We start from the raw sequence: 17,795 nt of genomic DNA on the forward strand, positions 1-17,795 counted from the left end.
ACTCTTTCTTATTCTGCCTTTTATTCTATCTGAATCCTCAACAGGTTGGATATGGCCCACCTTAGTGGGAGAGGCCATTGCACTTTACTCAGCCTGCTGATCCACATGATAATCTCATCCTGAAACCCCCTCACATACACCTGGAAAAAGGTTTAACCAAATATCGGGGTGTCCAGTGACACGTACAATCAGCCATCACACCAGATTGTCCTGTTACACTCCGCAGCTCATCTTCCGGTTGCTTCTTGTTCATTGAAAATTGGATACTCCCTTCATTATTTTTATCTGGGGAACTGTAGAGAAAAAAATACACACACACACACACACACACACACACACACACACATTTATGTTTCTGCATAGTGAGAACGTTCTGAGAAAATTTTATTAAACTCGGGGCTTGGGCTAAAAAAATAAGCCTTGGAAGTTGAAGTGTGAGTAGACAGGGAGAACTTTCCGGAAAGATTCGCCTCCCTGGAAGTGTATGTTTACAGTTCAAGGTGGGGATGAGACCCAGGGCCTTCCCTAGGTTATGAAGCTGGAGACACTAATCTCTTCCTCTTAGAGTAATTTATTTACATTCCAAAGGGTGAGAAGCCAGGATTCTTTCCAAGGAGAATTTATTTACACTAGAGAGAGTGATAAAGATTCTTTGCTTGACCAAACTTTAGTCAGGCTCCCGAACCTTCTCCTAGACCGGCTGTGTACTTCCTTGTAAGATCTGGTTTTAGCAAGAACGCTGCCACGTCAGTTCAACCAGCAGCTCCCACCCTGGGTTTCTGGTCAAGTTCCTCATCCTCCCCTCTCTGCCCATGTGGGGTCTGATCACCTGGCCTGCTTTCAACAACAGTCCTGTTAAGTCCATTTTGCCAGAGTCCCCCTTACCCCTGGTATCTCCTCTTAGTAATTTTCATTTTCATTTTTATTTTATTAAAGTTTTTTAAATGTTTATTATTATTTTTTTTTGAGAGAGAGAGAGAGAGAGTGCGAGCAGGGAAGGGTCAAAGAGAGAGGGAGACACAGAATCTGAAGCAAGCTCCAGGCTCCGAGCTGTCAGCACAGAGCCCGACGCAGGGCTTGAACCCATGAACCGGGAGATCATGACCTGAGCTGAAGTCGGCCGCTCAACCAACTGAGCCACCCAGGCACCCCTTAGTAATTAAAAAAAAAATTTTTTTTTAATGTTTATTTATTTTTGAGAGACAGAGAGAGAAGTGGGAAAGGGCAGAGAGAGAAGGAGACACAGAATTTGAGTCAGGCTCCAAGCTCTGAGCTGTCAGCAAAGAACCTGCTATGGGACTTGAACCCACAAACCATGAGATCATGACCTAAGCTGAAGTTGGACACTTAACCAACTGAACCACCTAGGTGCCCCTCTTCTTAGTAATTTTTTATCCACTGTCTCACACCTGCTCATTGGCTATAATTTTCATTTGCCATATCAGAGTTTTAAGCCTGGTCTATAGTAAAGTCTCTTTTCCCCTATTTTAATAGGTCTGAATAAAATCTGTTTTTACCACACCAACTACTGTCCAACTCCGGTTTTTCTTAGACAAGAGATAAGTTTTATTTTCCTTTCGCAGAAGGGGAGGAGGGCTATGACATCCTATACAACCACCCAGATTTATGCTTTTATTTGTGGACCACAGTGTGTGTAGGGGGACATCTGATGTAGCTCTAATTGTATCTCACTGTATTACCCCAGGGGCAAGAATTGGGGTGTGAGGAAGGAGGGTGGTTACTAGAAGTACTAATTAATCTGTCCTTGTTCTGGAAGCTCACATCATCAGCCTGATACAAACAGCTATAGCTACTGCACGCAGAACATTGTCTTCAACGCTGCTCCAGCATTCTTGGGATAACAACACTCATGTCAAACCACCGCATTCGGTCTTCTCGGGTCCTTCATTGCCTCACGGTGCACACATTTTTCTCTACTCCACTCCCCACCCACTGCTTTGATCATTTCTCACACCTCCAAAATTTAAATTCTAAACATATTCCTCTTAGACTTCCCACTTCTTCCTTATCTTTATTTGCTGCAGTCCTTCTTCTCCCATGATGCTTTGGTCTGCATTGGGACCACCAATGTACGAGCCTTCCTTCTGCTCTTATCATTACTCCTCCCCCCACCCCCCTTCCCCCAGGTTGAGGTTCTTGGTCCTTAAATATAACTAACCGCTCCATTGCCAACACACAGTTCCTTTGCCCCTCTTGACATTGCTTGGCAAAACTCCAGCCTTCACTACAGTAAAATTTCTGGCTATTTCACACCTGCTTTCAAGCAGCAGCATGTGGTGCTAACTGGTCCCATTCTGAATTCGTCACACAACCTCACATAGCTCTTCCGCACTAGCTGCTCCATTGTGCCTGGATCCTGTCTCCTTTGGCCATGTCAGGTGGCCTCCCTGCACTGTTGGCTTTTCCTTCTCTCCTGAATCATTCCCATCAGCCAGCACACTCTATTCCCTGCACCAGAGCATCGTCCTTGTTTGGTTTCTCACCCTCTCTGGTCTTTCTCACTTCATCTGCTGTTCTTTATAGCAACAGTCTTCATTAAAAGTTCTCCAAATCACAGTTCCCACTTTATTGCTTCCCAATTCCAAACAAGCTTTTGTCCTTTACACCAAGATCATGCTGATCAAGGCCACCAATGACTGCCATCTTGTCAAACCCAGTGGACACTCGGCACTCTCCATGACCCGTCAGTGGCATTTGGTCACTTCCTCCTTGAAATCTCCATCCAGTTTCCATGAAGCTCCATTCTTAACTTCTCCTTTCATTAACTTTTCCCTCTGTGTTTTCTGTTCATTCTTTAAGATTCTCTTCTTCCTGTGATGTCTAGATGTTGGTTCACTCTGGACTGAGTTTTGTTTAATTTCTTTTTAATGCTTATTTATTTTTGAGAGAAAGAGAGACAGAGCGCAAGTGGGGGAGGGGCAGAGAGTGAGGGAGACACAGAATCCAAAGCAGGCTCCAGGCTCTGAGCTGTCAGCACAGAGCCTGATTAGGGGCTTGAACTCACGAACTGCGAGATCATGACCTGAGCCGAAGTCGGAGGCTAACCGACTGAGTCACCCAGGAGCTCCTGGACTGAGTTTTAGATTCTTAATCTATAATCTATCCCTAGGTGGCTTCATATTTCACTTAGTCTCATAGCTTTAAAAACCATACATAAGCTGATAGTTCCTCATTTTGTATTCACCCTTGACCTCCCCATGAAGGCTGGACTTTTTATCCAATTCTTGGCATCTCATTGGATTGTTGAATAGACTCCTCAAATCTACATACCAATACTAGATTTCTCCCCTACCTCACTGCTCCCTGTGTCCGTAAATGATGCCACCTATATAGTCTGGCCAGGTGGCTTTGGTTTTCTTCTTCACATCTGCCATTCAGTGTCTTGTTGGAAATATCCTTCGGACACATCTAGAATTCACTCATTGTCACTGCTTCTGTGATTGGCAGAATAGTGGTCCCCCAAAGATGTCCATTCTGTAATCTCCAGAACCTAGGAATGTCACTTTACATGGCCACAGGGGCTGTGCCGATGAGATATGGTCACAGACTTAGGGGGGAGTTTATCCTAGATTATCTGGGTCACATGGGTCCTTAAAAGTGGAAGAGGAAGACAGAAAGGTAGGTCAGAGAGATGTGACATGAGTAGGAGTCAAGTGCTGCTGCAGGCTTTGAAGATAAAAGAGTCCATTAGCCTAGAAATGTGGCATCTTCTGGAAACTGGGATAGCCCTCATATCACAGCCTGCAAGAAAACAGGGACCTTGGCTCTGTAGCCACAAGAAACTCGTTCTGACAACTCAAAGGAACAGGAAACACTTTCTTCCCTGGAGCCTCCAAAGAGGAACACCACCCTGCCAACACTTTGATTTTAGCATTGTGAAACTGTTCTGGACTTCTGACCTGCAGAATTGTAAGATCATACGTTAATGTTATTAGATACTAAGATGCTATTAAATAGTAAGTGTGAGGTAAGTATGATACTAAGTGTGCTTGTCACAGCAGCAATGGGAAACTAATACAGCCTCTATTACTGTCACCCTGTTGAAGGCACCATCAGTTCTCATTGTCAATAGTCTCCTATTCACTTCTCCTCCACAAGACAACCAAAGTGATATTTTCATATATAAATCAGATCATGCCATTCTCCTGCTCCTCGAAAAGCCTCTCAACACATTTAGAAAAAAATCCACTAAAAAAAAAATTCAGGTCCACAAGGCTCTACATGACTGACGCCTGTAGAGCTTTATGATCTTGAATTCTTCTAGGCTCCTTCCTTCTCATTTTGCTCCAAACTCACTGGTCTTCTTGCAATTTCTACAATACACCAAGCTCATCACTGTCTCAGAGCTTTATCCTTGCGGTGTCCTTTTTCTTGAATCTTTGCTTTTCCCCCAGATATTCACCAGATTGGCTCCCTCATTTCATCAGGTCATGCTAACATGGCACCCACCATGGGCAGGACTTGTCTGTCAGCCATATTTATAATTGTCTCCCGTCCTACTCCTCCACCTCTATTCCTTCACCTGCTGTATTATTCTTGGTAGCATTTACTAGTACTTGAAACAAATATTACAGACTCATTCCTTTGGTAATAATTGCCTGTCTCTGTCACTAGAAAATAAGTTTCATGAGGGCCCCTAAAAGTTTACCTTGTGTATTGCTGTTTTGTGAATTACTGGCTAGAATAGCTTCTGGTATATAATAGGGTTCAATATTTTTTTGTTGAATGAATAAGTGAAGGGCAGTATCTGAGTCTTTGATTTGATAACCCATTTCTTCCATACCTAAGTGCTAGGAGAAGGAATGGAGACAGATATTCTCAATGTTATACATAATTAATTCATTATCAGATCAACATGCCATCAGGCTCCCCAGGTGAAGGGTCTTTGTAGGGCCATGGAGGGCAATGGTGCTGGATTGGGCTTGCATGTTGCACATATCCCAATACAGCAGAATCAGAGCCAAGGGGAAAGTCAAACAGGAAAGCATTTGATGGGTTTTAGTCAGCTGCTGCCTAAGGGTGTTGGGGCTCGGAGGTGCAAGAGGTCAGAGCATTTTGCTTGCTCCTTTGGTTAGACATCTGGCCTCCAGAACTGTGAGAGAATAAGTCTTTGTTTTTATAAACCATCTACTTTGTGGTAATTTGTTACGGTAGCCCCAGGAAACGAATACAGAGTGACTAGATAATTGGCCACAATGAGATGCTCAATTTAAGTAAAAATTCCTATAAAATTTCAAAAAATAATATAAAAAATAGAAAACATGTTTTTCTTTTAAAAAGGAGTTTCTAGCAGTCTATGTGAGCAGACAGTGCATGCCCATGGTGCTCACATGAAAATCAATCTGGGAATGTGTGAAAAGCACCCCCTCCTTCCTCTGCTCCCACTTACTCTCTTCATGGGCAACAGTTTTATTAGTTTCTTGTGTATTCCTCCCGGAAAATTTTGTGCATATACAAGAAATTGAAGGGCACATTCTCCCCCTATTTAAAAAACAAATCATAGCATCCTATATATGCTCTGCCTAGCATCTTGCTTTTTTCACTCAATTATTTATCTTGGGAAACTTTCCATATGAATATATAAAGAGCATCCTGATCCATTTTTATAGCTACAAAATTTGCCATTGTGTGCTTGAAATGATAATTTATTTGGCTGGCCCTGCCATGACGGTCGTTTAGATGGCTTCCAGGATTTTGCTTCCCCTCCTCCAGACCCTGGAAACCACCAATGTACTTTCTGTCTCTGAATTTGACCACCCTTGGCACCTCATACAAGTGGCATCATTTGATGCTGAACTTTTAATCTGGTGTATCTCATTAGCAGGATGCCTTCAAGGTTTTTCTATGTTGGAGTGTGTGTCAAAATTTCCTTCCTTTTTAAGGCTGAAAAATATTGCACTGTATGTAGAGACCACATTTTGCTCATCCATTCATCCATGAATAGACTTTTGGCCTGTTCCCATCTTTTGGTTCTTATGAATAATGCCACTATGAATATGGGGTTACAAATATGTGTTCAAGTCCCTGCTTGCAGTTCTGTTGGGTATCTACTCAGAAGTGGAGTTGTTGGACCATGTGATAACTCTATGTTTAATTTTTTGAGGAACCTTCATACTGTTTCCACAGTGGCTGCAGCCTTTTACATTCTTGCCAACAGCGCACCGGGGTTCCAAGTTCTCCCCGTCCTCGCTAATACCTTGCTTTTTTCACTCAATTATTTATCTTGGAAAACTTTCCATATGAATATATAAAGAGCATCTTGTTATTTTCTGATTTTTTAAAATAATAACCATCTTAATGGGTGTGAACTGGTATCTCATGATTTTCATTTGCTTTTCTCTAATGGTTAGTAATATTGAGCACATTTTTATGTGCTTTTTGGCCATTTGGGTGTCATCTTTGGAGAAAAGCCTATTCAAGTTCTTTGATCATTTTTTAAAAAGATTTATGTATTTATTTATTTATTTATTTATTTATTTATTTATTTATCAAGGATGAGCAGGGGAGGGGTAGGGAGAGAGGGAGAGAGAGAATCCCAAGCAGGCTCTGCACCTGTAGTGCAGAGCCCGACATGGGGTTTGAGCCCATGAATCGTGAAATCATGACCTGAGCCAAAACCAAGAAACAGACATTTAACCAACTGAGCCACTCAGGCACTCCACTTTTTTATATATTTAAACACCACGATACATTTGCTACTTTTGATAAAAAATATATAACAGGCAGTAGTTATAACATAATGCCTTTTCTGCCTCACATTGAACAGAATTTATCCTTTCCTTTCCAACTCAGCAATGTCTTGCCCCCGTGACTTCACCGCTCTGCAGGACAGGAAAAACTGAGGTGTTGGCCATGATGCAAGCATCCAGATGTTGCTGTTGTCGAGCCAACACTTTCGACTTCTTGGTGTAAGATTTTCAGTTCATTTATTTAACACTTAATATGATCCTGCTATAGTGGGCACTGTTCTTGCAGTTGACAAAATGAAAGTGAACTAGAAATTGTTACTGTCTTTGTAGATCTTGCAGAGGAATAGACAAATAATTATAAGAGAAGGTGCAAGGGCTGTAGGTCAGTGGGAATGCAGGGAATGTTCTTGGGCATTATTCTAATTAGAAATGTCTTGGGCTCTATCACATGAGTCCAGAGACATAGGGGACTGTTACTCTATCAAATAATCATAAATTAGAACCAGAACAAAGGCTATTTGCAATGTCTCCACCCTAAACTCATCACTTTCCTATAGGCTCTTCAGCTACGAACTGGTACAAAGGTGGGGTATAAATTCATAAAGTCACGAGTAGCGAATAGTGGAGATGAGTCATTCTAATTAAATTTTTCTTGAACACCTACTGGATGACCAATATTGTGCTTAGGCAGGGTCATAAAAATACTGCTGTGATCTTCTCCACCTCAGCCTTGTAGTAAATCCACCTTCTGGGGCAAGACTGACAAAAATGGCATATGGTGCTTATGGCAGACATCACCAATTGATGGTGGCTTTTACCCACTTAGTCCGTGGTGGCTTCCCAACCCATGGCCATCAGTCAATAAGAGTTGGCATTATAGATTAAGCCCATTTGTATTTGGTTGCTGAGGTCTCCATTTGGGTCTCCTCAAATCTGGGGGTCTCTATTAATGTCTGTTGCTTGGAGGAGAGAAAACTTTAGTGATTCAGGGAATGAAGCCAGAGAGGCTGTCCCCTTCTGGGCCTGGATTCTGGTGAGTTAAGGTTGCCACCTCTTTTTTTACTCCTAAGTTTATAATTTCTCTTTAAAAAATATTATGTTTAAGAACAAAAGCTTCAATGTGCTGGTCCTTGAAAAGAAACAGTCATTGCAGGCTTTCATTTGACTGATGTGTTCACGCATTTGTTTTCACCCTGTTCGTCTCTGTATCCCGAGCTCCTGCCGTAGTGCTTAGGACATGATAGGGCTCAGAGAACATTAGCTGGATGAATGGCTGAATTTACAGGAAGCCAGAGTGTTGAGACTACCCATTTGGTTAAATAAAAGTACACGTAGATGGTAGTATAATCACCAAGTCATTGTTTCCCAGGCAAGGAGGAGTGTTCTCTGATAAGATTGCTACTTGAAAGCCACGTATTCAGGTATTCATTCATTCATTTATTCATTCAGAGTATGTTTGTCTTGGGTACTTGAGGGCAGACCAGGAGCATGATCCCCCAACCCCATGGAACTTCCAGTCTAGTTGAGGTGACACACCTTGACACACCTTAGACAATTAAATACACAACTACAAACTGATAAATACTGGAAGAGAGAGTTCAAGAAAGAAGCAGTTTAGATGGGGTGTAAAGTAATCAAAACCACAATGAGATACCACCTCACACCTGTCAGAGTGGGTAACATTAACAACTCAGGCAACAACAGATGTTGGCGAGGATGCGGAGAAAGAGTGTTTCTTTTGCACTGCTGGTGGGAATGCAAACTGTGCAGCCACTCTGGAAAACAGTATGGAGGCTCCTCAAAAAATTAAAAATAGAACATCCCTACGACCCAGCTATTGCACCAATAGGTATTTATCCACGGGATACAGGTATGCTGTTACGAAGGGGCACATGCACCCCCATGTTTATAGCAGCACTATCAACAATAGCCAAAGTATGCAAAGAGCCCAAATGTCCATCAATGGTTGAATGGATAAAGAAGACGTGGTATATAGATACAGTGGAGTATTACTTGGCAATCAAAGAAGAATGAAATCTTGCTATTTGCAACTATGTGGATGGAACTAGAGGGTATTATGATAAGCAGAATTAGCCCAAGAAAGGGAAATATCATATGACTTCAGTTATATGAGGAATTTAAGAGACAAAACAGATGAACATAAGGGAAGGGAAGCAAAAATAATATAAAAACATGGAGGGGAACAAAACATAAGAGACTCTTAAATATGGAGAACAAACGGAGGGTTACTGGAGGGGTTGTGGGAGGGGGGATGGGCTAAATGGGGAAGGGGCATTAAGGAATCTACTCCTGAAATCATTATTGCACTATATGCTAACTAACTTGGATGTAAATTAAAAAATAAATAAGTTGTTAATAACAAAAAAATGGGGTGTAAAGAAAGGTTGGCTGGTGAAGAGGTGGGGTGGAACTCGGCACTCAGTCCTTCACCTGGAGATCTTCTGAGCCCTGACACACGCCCCAGAAGGAAGGACCAAGAGGTACCAAGAAGCTGCCCTTGTTGTATCGGAGGCCCCTGGGTTCTTAGAGTGAACTGTTCTCCTCCATGAGTAGGCAGTGTCTTATCTAACATGCTCTACCTGTGGTGGGATCGGAGTGTGCTTTCCAACATCATTAAAATTTTAGCTGCTCAGACTTTGGTTCCAGAGAGGCAATAAACTAAATATTTAAGAGGGCCTAGGATTAAAGTAGACAGACAACCCCAAAAAAGTCTCCTACTTTGTAATTATAAAAATTAGCATAGTTTCCACTTCATGAAAATGTACGCTTACAGTTTATTGGTTTTCACTTTATGGTGGCTTAACTAAATCTGAGCTTGGATTTTTAAAATTCCATAAAAATAGTGACTTGATTCTGTTCTATTTAAAGCTTCAATTTCTTTTCTCAATTTTATGAAACAATTTTAATTTTATGTCAGATTTCAAATCCTGGTAAGACTTTGGAATGCTTATGCTATTTGATTGGCTCCCTCCCTCCCTCCTTTTCCTCCTTTTCTCCTTCTTTTTTCTTTCTTTCTTTCTTTCTTTCTTTCTTTCTTTCTTTCTTTCTCTTCCTTCCTTCCTTCCTTCCTTCCTTCCTTCCTTCCTTCCTTCCTTCCTCTGTGTTCTCTCTCTCTTTGCAAAATATAGAATTTGAACCTAAAAAAAAACCTCTAAAATTAAACTCTAAAAAAAAGTTAGAACCTGTCTTCTCTTTACTAATACACTCTGTAAAGTTTTTTAGTTATCTCTAGAGTAAGACAAAGGAGACCATTTTACAACCCTGTCTACCAATAAGGATAGATATAAGAAACAAAATGTTTAAAGACTGATTGTTAGTATTCTCTGTTCATGTGACCATACTATCGACTTCCAGGAAGTCAATATTCATCAACTTTCCATTTGCTTCTGCATAACCAAGTCTTCCTATTATCTGTTTTTCGTCCCTGGTATCCGATGTTTGGGGCCACTTGCTGCTCCCTTGGCTGGGACAGTGCTTCCACTTCCTGAATGTCCTTCTCAGGGTGGTCTTTGCAGCAGAAGATCAAGATGAATGTCCCTGGGGTTCTGGCGATAGCCCAGGATGGCTTACCAAAGGCATGAGGCTCTTGTGTGATCTCATAGTTTCATATTTCCCCTATAATTGCATTTTTATTATGTCCCTATTTGTTTTAAAAATGTTTATTTCTCCAAATCTTCAAGTAACCTTGATGCTTTCAGATGCTTTATCAGGCACTTGTGCCCTACAGCTGTGTGTCTGAGGAACAGGGAGTACTTGGCCCAGATGAGCTGCACAATGTCTAGTTAAGGTTGATTGAATGCTCTTGGTGGTGGGCGGAGACTGGAGCCTGACCTTCTCATGTTGCCCGAGGAGCCAGCAACCTGCTGTCCCAACTGTGAACACAGTCCTACTCCCACATCTTCCCCACATGGCTCCTCAAGTGAGTCCACAGGAACCAGCAGGAAACTGGAGAAAAGAGGGCCACTTACATGTGGCTCAGTCAGGGCACTGTTTACATTTGTAGGGAGAATCTCTTTCCTGATAGAAGGCACCAAATGCAGCTTTTTCAATATCCTCCCACATCTCCAAATGCCATCTCCTGCCTGAGGGACCTCCTTTATTGCCCCAGCTAGAGATGGGATCCTCCTCCTTCAAACCCACATGGCAAAAGCAAAGTGGAACCAAACAAAAGAAAGAGACAGAGTTGAACAGAAAGTGATCGAATTAGAGAATCATTATTTTGTCATTGCCACTAATTGGGTCAGGTGAAACCATGAGTTGAAAAGTTTGGGAGCAGGGTCATCATGCCGCGTCAGAGTAGCACTCCCCAGGCTATTTATTAATCACAAGGGGAAACTTCCCTTCCCATCCCAGCCACCTGTCAGCATCAGAGTCAGGGGAGAAGCTGACATCATGGGCTCCTGCTCTGACGAAAGGAGAAGGGCAGGCATCAAATATTTAGCATTCTGGCCCAACACGTTGCACCTGAATCTAATAATGAGGCCACCATGAAACAAAATCAGACTGCATGACATTCTACAGAACAATAGGCTTGGGCTCTTAAAAAATATGGTACTAATGAAAACGAAAACAAAAACAGAGGCAAGGGATCTGTTCTGGGTAAAAGGAGACAAAAGAGGCATGAAGATTGCGTGGTCCTTGGTAGGGGTCTTGGATAGCTGGGACATATGATAATATTATTTATCAGTGTTAAATTCCTCAGGTGTGACAGTGATATTCAAATTATGTAGGAAAATATCCCTTTTTTTTAAAAAAAAGAAACATTTGGGGATGAAACCTTTGGGGATGAAGGGTTATAAAGACTTGAACTTACTTTCAAATAATAGATAAATAGATAAGGATAGAGCCAGCACCAGAAAGAGAGAGGGAGAGAGAGAGGGAGGGAGGGAGGGAGGGAGGGAGGGGGGAGAGAGAGAGAGAGAGAGAGAGAGAGAGGAGAGGAGGCAAGCAAATGTTGGGGAGATGTGCATAGTTGGTGACGTGGGTTCAAAGGTATGTGAGTGTTTATTGTATTGTTTTACTTTTTTTTTGTAGATTTGAAGTTTTTCACACTTAAAAAAAAAGATCCATGGCAACATGGCAACATTCCTATCTACAACTCTCATTTGGCAAATTTTAAATCTTGTGCTCCAGCTGTTTGTGGGTGTTCTACTGTCCTAATAAGATGCTGACTTTTTCTCTCTCCTGCATTCTACAAGCACCCAATGAGGCTAATTCATGGCTTGCAAGCCACCATACAGATTCCATAAATATCACTTGCATGAGTGCTGTGTACTAATACCTTGAACATTGAGTAAATGAATGAGCTTCTCCTCTGGGGCAAGTCTCTCTTGCAAAATCTCTTTCATAAGGAATTTTCACCTCTGTGGTCATGAAGGTCTTGTGGGTCCTTTCAGCATTCAGGCTCCACGTTCAGGATGCTGTAGGCCTGACCTTCATCTACACAAGGTGATGGGAATTTTTGTGTGTGTGGCTTATATGAGAGAGCTGCCCAAATAACTTGAAAGCAATGCAATAATAAGGCTTTTACAATGGAGGAGAGATGAGGCACATGTAAGATGATAAAGTTTTTATGAAGTTATGTTTTAAGCACAGACAATAGAAGGGAAATGCACACTTAAGTTAGAACAGTCAGTTTTTGCAAAACAATATATTTATTCAAGGTTCAGGAACCTTGTATATTTTTCTCATTTCCATTTGACCTGGGAAGCACTTGTTAATTTTATAAAGGGGCTCTGTGATGGCGGTGAGAGGCTCTCAACCTTCACATCACATCCCAATGAAGTCTTGGGACTTTCACGATCTTTTTCTCGAGTACCCCACAATTTGTTGCTTTTCTGAACCCATCCTGGATGGAGATGAAAGCATATAGCTTCTTCACTGAAGAGACAGGTTGATAGTGAAGGACTACTCCCCTTCTCTTAGGAGGACTGGTGTTTTTCCAGTGGGGTTCCTTCATGAGTTTTGAATTCCGAGCACCTCCAGGTTGGGCTGGATGCTGTTGGGGACTCCTGCTGCTGCTGAAGCTCCAGGTGGAGGGGTCAGCACTGTTCCTAGGGATGTACAGGAAAGCAGACACCCCACCTATAGTTCAACCCCATTATCAGCCAGACAGCCAGCTGACTGCCTTCCCTAGCTCACCTGCAAAGCAGGCACACCTTGCCAAGGTGAGCGTTATTACTTCTTGGAGACAAGGCAGTTGGTCTCACCCGATGAGAGGGATGTTGCTTCTATAACATGACCTTGTTGTTGCCCCCTTGCAAAGCAATAAACCCTGGTATTATTGTGCCCAGGAGTGTTTGGCTTCTTCCCAGGGCCAGCTTCCATTACAGGAGCCTCCTTGCTGGCTGTGAATGGGTTTGTCTTCGTCTGCAGGAAGGAGGACACTATTCTAATGAGATTGTTTACCTCCAAATCTTTCCCAATGATTGGAACAGTGTCTGTGTTCTCAATTCATAGGCCTGCAAGTTATTGGAGGATATAATAAAATTAGACCAAAGCCCCCGCTAAATTCTATGTATCATGCTTTGCTTTTGTTATTGTTTTTGATTCTATTTTAATTTTTTGATTCCAGTCTGGAGCATGAAGAGATCCCCCTCTTCTCTTTCAATTTCATGGACCAGTGGGGCTGAAGGGTATATTCACAGGGCACACTGTTGTTTCTCTCATCTTGGGTCCTGTGGTGTCCCAGTGATTGACTTATTTGGATATTTAAATTTTACTTTATATTAATTTTTTAAAATAGGAAATATATTTGCAAGACTTGAAATTCAAAACAATGAGATATTTCCACCCATTCCATCTCCCACCTGCCCTGTGCTATGATCCTCTACTTGCCCTCAATGTCCATTTTATGCTCTCTTCTGCCCCGTCAGCCTAAAAGCTGCCCTGTGAAGTGCACTGACTAGTCTTCTTGCCCATCAGCCAGGAGGAGGTGCTGTCAGGGGGTCGGGGAGAGTGCTGGAAGGAGCCTGGGTGGCATATACGTATACAGTTTTACTCTCCTCCTTAGACGAAGGGCAGCACAATTTTCACTGGATGGTATATCTTGGAAGTACAGTATATCAGTGCATAAGGAGACTCCTTCTGTTCTCTCTTCTTTTCTTCTTCTTTTCCTCCCTTCCCTCCTGCCCTCCCTCCTTTTCCCCTTCCTTCCTTCCTTCCTTCCTTCCTTCCTTCCTTCCTTCCTTCCTTCCTCTCCTGCTCTAGTCCTGCCTGAATTAATAAAGTTTTTGTTCACACGTGCTGTGTGTGTCAGGGTTGGGGGCGGAAGGTAAGTTGTATGTCCCATGGTGTGGTCCCACTGAGTGGGAGAGGGAATCTGTGTTTGGGTTTGGATGTTCCCAAATCCACCTTCTTAGGGGATTGAGCACCAGGATGTTTGGGAGCTAGAGAGAAAAAGAGATTGGGAGAGTGGCAGGGAAGGCTGAGAGATAGGGATGGGTGGGTAGGTGGGGGGAGGCACAGTGTCTTTGACCACAGTGGGTCAGCACTGTCTTTTGCTTCACCTTTGCAAAGCTTTCTCCTCAGCCCTTTGGTCTACAATGTGTGAGCCCAGGGGAGCCCTTGGTCCTGTGACCTCAATATGTGCTTGTGGTCTGACAGAGGAGCTAAAAAGCAACCTGCATTAGGGTCTATCAAATGAAAAAAAATGTTTTAGCTATATTTGACTCAGGTTTTAATTTATTCATGGGGCTGATGGCCTCCCAGCATGTTGCCCATCTGGCATCGCTATCTGGGAGCACTATTTAATCTGAGGAGCTGAGAGCCTTTGACCCCCTTCCATTCCCTACTTTCCATTCCCAGTGGCTGACTTACTTACTCTTATCAAGTAAGAGTTACTAGTTCAATTTCCCTTCCAAGAAAGGAAGGAAAGAAAATGGCCATTCTGGAAAAAAGTGGGAGGCTTTCTTAGAAGAAGGTTTTTGGGGGGAGAAGTCACAAGGTATAAACAACTCAACAAGAGTAGTGGAAAGCCGTTGTTCTCCACTGGGAAGTTCTGCCAACATAACTATAGGGTCATGAGAGAGGAGAACTCTCCTGCTTTCCCACCTGGAAATGTTTTCCTTTGAGCTTTTTGACTGAACAGAAAATCCATCTTGACTTGGAGGTGAGCAGTACAAGTCATTCCTACCTGCATTTGGAGACCCAGGCTCTGTGAGGGGCAAAGCAGGCACAAGCTTCCGGAGAGAACAGTCTGGAAGGGGATCTCAGGCAGGACCCAACTTCCAAAGGTGACCAGCTTGCCCACAGCTTCCTTTTCTGCTGGGCTTAGGTGCCCTTCCTCCTGAAGTTATTTAGAATAACATGGCCCCTAAATCTAGAGCCCTGGCAAACAGGTGTTGGGTATGGCTGCCCTTTCATCAAGTTTCTTGAAACCAGAAAGGAAGAGTGGAGGCAGAGGTATACTTTTATCATCACCCTTTCTAAACTGCAAGAAATAATTATTGAGGCCTTTTTTAAACACATTAATTCCCTTGTCTGAATAGAGATTGAAATTTGTTAACTGATAATTAATGTCTTTTTTGCCTTTTAATTAAAAGTTAACTGCCAGTGGAAAGTGCCAAGGAAAATTCTCATGCTGTACGCAGTCAGTTAATGCTTCTGTGCTTTCCTGACCCGTGGCCAGTTGGAGGGCCAGAGGGTGGCATCTGCATGCAAGTGACAGGTTAGGGACTTGGGGAGCTTGAAATAAAAGTTATTTCTTTTATGCAAAATTATGCAAAAGGTAAGCCTGGAATAATTAAAAATGAAATCCATGTCCAAGCCCATAACCCCTTGAGCTACCATTCCAAGCCCTGATTCCTGCTTGCTGGGGAGGAGAAGAAAGCTTTGTTTTGTCTTCCTGAGGAAGACTGATGAGTCATCACAGATAATAGCTTTCTCCAGTATTTTCCATAAGCAGAGGACAGCTGGCCACCATACTCTAAGTCTCCACTGGGATGATACCTCCTTTTTGCCCTTCCAATTGTCATGAGCTGTCACAGATAGCATTTAAAATTTCCCCAAAGGATTATCATCCCACCATTGTTTATACCTTAGTTAACGGCACGTGCTATGTTGTGCCCAAGGTCAGGGGGTGGGACACAATGTTCTTACCTAGAAGTTATATTTTTTAGTGCATTTTGCATCATCCAAGTTTAATTTGCATCCTTGTAGGATTCATATTTACCATTTATTGACTCTTATTATGTGCCAAGCACTGTGCTACAGCCCTGAAATGTTGGTTGAAACCCTATGAAATTGCAGATTATTCAAGTGTTTGACCTATAAAACTGGACATTTCCTATGGTTCAACCTAATACCCAATTTCACCTAATCCTCACAATAGATCTAAGGGGGAGGTATCGGTTAATTCAAGCTTTGGATGGTGAAGAGCCACGGGTGAGGGAGATTAAGGTATTTGCTTCAGGCCGCATGGCTGGTAGGCTGGCAGAGCCAGCCATCTTATTCTAAATAGCTTGTGTGTTTCCACCTTGCTCTGGGGCTAGGACAGGACCCACACATGTGTGTTTCAAAATGCTTGGACTGAAATTCGGGGCTTTTCAACAGGATGCAACACTGTATTCTGAGGAGGCACTTAAGGGGGCTGGTTTAGTGTCACAGTGACTGGGGAGGGGGCCCTTTTGGCATTTACTAGGTGGAACAAGGGGACTGAGTACGCTGCAAAGTGTGCGGAGGTCCTGAACAATGACCAGTCATTGTGCTGCAATGTCAACTGCTTCCTCTTTAGCAGCGTGGCCCAAATGAATGCCAGGTTTCTTCAGACAAAAAAATCTGAGACTGCCAGTGTCAGGGCCAGCCGCTGGGGCCATGATTTTTTTTCCTGGACATAGTCAAGCCATCCAGGGGTGGGCACCTAGCTAAGCTGGGTTAATTTCTGGGAAATCTGGCCACATGTACACACAGAAACCCTGTGCAGCAGAAACCACACATGTGAACTTGGGCTTGTGGGTGGCCATCTTCTATTCATATGTGACCTTGAGTACCTGGGAAGGCCAGTTAGTGAGGAAAGAAGGTAGAAGCCAATCATCAATACCTGCTGGTTTCCTAAATCCCTCCCTCCAGGGCCTCTCCAGGTCCCAAGTCCAGCCTTGTTCCTGATCACCTGCCTTCTTGTCCTTGGATTTTAGGACACAGCCCACCTCCCTGCAATCAATCCTTCTCTTTGGCTGACGCCATTTGGAAGTGACTGCTGGTTTTGAAACTAAGATAAGCCTAAGCAAGAGAACTGTACCTGCTCTACCTTTGTGCACACATGATAGAATGTGGAAGATGAACCATTCTTCAGACTCTCTCGTCAGAAAATAAAGTTATCTTTCATGCAAATGAGAAGACACTCATCAATTTGACTCCACAGGAGGTTAATATTTTTAGAGTAGAAAAACTTAGCTTCCATTGTTCAAGGTGAATTTTCCATAATGAAAAAGGCAAATTACCTGTGAAACTGGCAGCTGTTATTAACTAAACAATTTTCAAAGGAAAATTTCCTGGTTTCCGTACTTAAAAACATTTTTACCCCTTTGAAATCCTTCTTTGAAATTGGTCTTGTTGTTCATCTGGAAATGTATCCAATATTCACCTATTTATTGTGTAGCTAATTTTCATAAAATGGAAATACTTTATTATAATTGGACTTCATCTTGAAGTAATAACATGGATGCTTTCTACATCAAATAACCATTGCGTCCGAATCCTTTTCATCCCGTGGATGTTTTGTGGGCAATAAGAGTGGCTATTTTCCTTGTGCTTGGATCGGCACTGCTTAAGTATTCCAGCTTAATTATCTTGAAGGCTTTATCTTCATCAAAGTTACCAAGCTACTTGGAAATAATAGCTCCAACATTGATTAACAGAATTATGTGTGAATAAATCCCATCCTCAGATGCTGAAAGGAGCCATGACAACAGTAGACATTTATACCACTCTTATTTTTATAATTACAAGTATTAGATCCCATCATGGTGGAAAAAGAATACACTTCATTTTTTTTTTTTAAATGAAATGTGCCTATTATACAATGGGAATCAGATTCTCAGCTCATCAGGCACTTGGGGAAATTCT

The 17,795-nt window shown here is 42.5% G+C and overlaps 1 protein-coding gene across 1 annotated transcript in view; it reads left to right on the forward strand.

Moving 5' to 3' along the window:
* Positions 1-17,234, forward strand: part of IGSF5 (immunoglobulin superfamily member 5) — an 80,796-nt gene extending 63,562 nt beyond the window's left edge. Inside the window, exon 13 of the transcript XR_007155743.1 lies at positions 16,865-17,234. The gene's annotated coding sequence lies outside the window, so the exon portion shown is untranslated. The remainder of the gene's footprint in view (positions 1-16,864) is intronic.
* The last annotated feature ends 561 nt before the right edge of the window (positions 17,235-17,795 follow it).

Source organism: Prionailurus viverrinus, chromosome C2, assembly GCF_022837055.1.
Source record: "Prionailurus viverrinus isolate Anna chromosome C2, UM_Priviv_1.0, whole genome shotgun sequence".
Taxonomy (NCBI): Eukaryota; Metazoa; Chordata; class Mammalia; order Carnivora; family Felidae; genus Prionailurus; species Prionailurus viverrinus.